The sequence below is a fragment of the Acomys russatus genome, chromosome 29 (assembly GCF_903995435.1).
Source record: "Acomys russatus chromosome 29, mAcoRus1.1, whole genome shotgun sequence".
In the NCBI taxonomy this organism is placed as follows: domain Eukaryota; kingdom Metazoa; phylum Chordata; class Mammalia; order Rodentia; family Muridae; genus Acomys; species Acomys russatus.
In genome coordinates, this window is record NC_067165.1 from 28,180,745 (window position 1) to 28,184,201 (window position 3,457).

Genomic DNA, 3,457 nt, shown 5'->3' on the forward strand with positions numbered 1-3,457 from the left:
TCACTCTGTAGACCAGGCTGGCCTCAAACACACAGCGATTCACCTGCCTCGGCCTCCCAAGTGCTGGGGTTAAAGGCATGCGCCACCACCCGTCCAGCCCCTTCCTGAAGTCTCTGAAGACCTCACGTTTGGGATTCGGGTGAAAAATTTGGAGTTGAATTATTCGTGGCACTCTGGGAGGGGTGGGAGGGCACTATTGGAAGGACAAGCAGGTAAACACAGCCCAGCGCCCAGGACTTAGAATGAGGCAGCTATGGATCTCTGCTGTGGGCAGAGCTAGGGGAGAGTCCCCTAAGTCATTAGGATAGTGTCCTAACTTACATTTTAAAAACAACAAAACAAGGGCCAGGCATGGTGGTGCACACCTTTAATCCCAGCACTTGGAAGGCAGAGGCAGGTGCATTGCTTTTAGTTTGAGGCCAGCCTGGTCTATAAAGCCAGTCCAGGACAGCCAAGGGTACACAGAGGAATTCTGTCTTGAAAACAAAAAACAAAAAATCCATTCTCAGTGATACTGGACAATAATTATCCCCACTTGACTGATTTAAAAAATCATTTGTTGGGCTGGAGAGATGGCTCAGTGTTTAAGAACACTGGTTGTTCATCCAAAGGTCCTGAGTTCAATTCCCAGCAACCACATAGTGGCTCACAACCATCTGTAATGAGATCTGGCCTGCTGGCATACATGCAGGCAGGATATTGTATAAGTAATAAATAAAATAAATCTTAAAAAAAAAAAAAAAAGAAAAGAAAAGAAAAAGAAAAAGAAAGAAAAATGACTTGGTTCAAGTTCATAACTGATGGAGCCATTTGAACTGAATCCCGGTCTTTCTGATGTCACAGCCATGTCCAGGGCTGCTCTCAAAGGCACAGCCGTGTCCAGGGTGGCTCTCTGGTCAAGTCTTTCTTGTTGTTTTGCTTTTTCTTTAATGCTGAGGATGGAACTCAGCTGGCACACAGGAGCTAGACAAGTTGTCTCCAGTCCCCGATTAAATCTTGACTTCCCTAGCCTTCTCCCGTGCCTGTGCAGCCAAGCTAGGGCCTCACCCACTCTCCCGGCCTTACCCTGTTTTACTTCCATGCCAGCTGGTAAAGGGGACTCCCCTGCACCTCCCTTGTATGGTTCAGGGCCTTTGCTTCAAGCCTAGGTAAAACCTGAGTGGGCCCAGTGTGCCTTGGTCTCCTGAGAGAAAGCTGAGAGGGGAAAAAGAAGTGAGAGTCAAGCCCGAGGGAGGGAGAAAGGGAGGAAGTGGAGGTGGGGGAGGGAAGTGACAGTCACCTCCTCCCATCCCTCACCTTTGCTCTTTCACTCTCAGTCGGGGGCCAGGGAAGCAGCAGGTGGCCAGCAGCAGGCCCATGCTGTGAGGGCCAAGCTGTGAGGCCCAAGATGGCCCTGCTGAAAAACTGGACAGTGATCTCCCCTCTCTTCAGAAGAAGCCAAAAGGGGTGAGCCCTCGGAAGCTAGACCTGCCTGTGTGGTCGTTACTCCCCATTGGGAGTGCACGAGATGCCTTGAACTTCTCTTTCATCACTTAAAGGGGGAAGGAAGGGCATTCTGTCTGGAAGAGGGTGTCCTGTCCCCTGGAACTGGAGCTACAGACAATTGTGAACTACTTGAATTAGGTGCTCAGGTCCTCTGGAAGAGTGGGCTGGACCATCTCTAAAGCCTAGATGTAAACTGTTTTTTGTTTTCTTGGTGTGTGTGTGTGTGTGTGTGTGTGTGTGTGTGTGTGTGTGTGTGTTTTCGAGACAGGGTTTCTCTGTGTATCCTTGCCTGCCCTGGACTCCTTTTGTGGACCAGGCTGGCCTCAGGCTCACAGAGATCTGCTTGCCTCTGCCTCTGCTGGGATGAAAGGTGTGCGCCACCATGCCTGGTGTAAACTTTTTTTTTTTTAAAGTATCAGTGTGGGGCACAAACATGCCACTGTGTTTGTGTGGAGATTGGAGAACAACTTTCAGGAGCCAGTTTGTTCCTTCTACGATGTGGGGTCTTGAGGACTGAACTTGAGCCGTCAACCTTAGTACACTATTACCCGTACAGTCATTTCACTAACCCCGTAAGCTTATTTTTCTTTATTTATTTTTCCCCATGGCTGGGTATTTTTTCCCCCAGGGCCAAGCTGAGAGGGTTCTAAGAGAGCCCCATCTGACAGACAGGAAAATTGAAGGCAAGGCAGAGGCCGTGCTAGAACTAACTACAGGCTAGACCTCCCAATGGCTGTGCTCCATTGGACTCTTCCTGTGGGTCTGATTCCTGAGCCTTGACAAAGAAGGAGCATCTGCCCACACGCCCCATGCTCCTCAGAGATGAGACCAAATTCCTCAGTGTGACTGGCCAAGCCCTCCCTCAGCTTCATACTTCAGGCAGTAATATACTCTACCACTGCGTGCACACCGCTTCCTACCTGGCCGTCACCCACACTTACTTGGCTTTGCCCTGGCTTCCAGACTCCCTGACACCAGCCATTTCCTCTGCCCTTCCCCAGTGTTCACACCCAAAGCCCCTCCTAGAGAAACTTTCCACTTCCTCGGTGAAATTCCCTCCAAGATGGAGGGGATCTGCTGTCTTCGAGAGCTTCTTCAGCCCCTCTGGAGATAGCTGTGTCTTCTGATCTGGGGTGTAGCTCAGTAGAGTACTTCTTCAGAAGGCCCCAAGGCTTGGTTTTCATGTCCAGCAGCTCATAGATCCAGGAGTGGCCAGGCGTGGTGGCGCACGCCTTTAATCCCAGCATTTGGGAGGCAGAGGCAGGCGGATCGTTGTGAGTTCGAGGCCAGCCTGGTATACAAAGTGAGTCCTTGACAGCCGGGACTGTTACACAGAGAAACCCTGTCTCAAAAAAACTAATCCCCCCCCCAAAAAAAAATCCAGGAGTGGTGGTGCACCCCTGTAATCCCAGTAGAGGTTCGTGGTCATCCTTGGCTACAGGGGGAGTTTGAGATCAGACTGAGCTCCACGAGACCTTGCCTCAAAACAAGTCACAAACCAACAGCCAACAACAGATTACATCTTCTTTTGTGATCTGGTCTAGAACTTGTCAGCTCTCCAACCCAGCAGAGGGTAGAACATGAGACCAAAGATGATGGGTAAGGTGTCCATGTAACCCTGCCAAGCCTTGGCAGTGATTGGTCTGGTTACTATGGGCAAGCCGTGGCTCTATCCTGAGGAGTTACCAGGGCAGGAAAGAAGGCAAGGACTGAAATGGAGAGGGCTGCACGTGGGCTCCTTTGACCCCGAAAGTATTTGTCTCTTCCTGAAGAGATGCCTGAGAAAACTGAAAGAGCTGGGCAGTGGTGTCCCACAATGTTTTTATTCCCAGCACTCAGGAGGCAGAGGCAGGCAGATCTTTGAGTTGGAGACCAGCCTAGTTCCAGGACAGACAGAGCTACACAAAGAAACTGTCTCAAAAACGCAACAACAACAACAGAGCAGGGCTTTACACTTAGGAGCCAGAAAGAA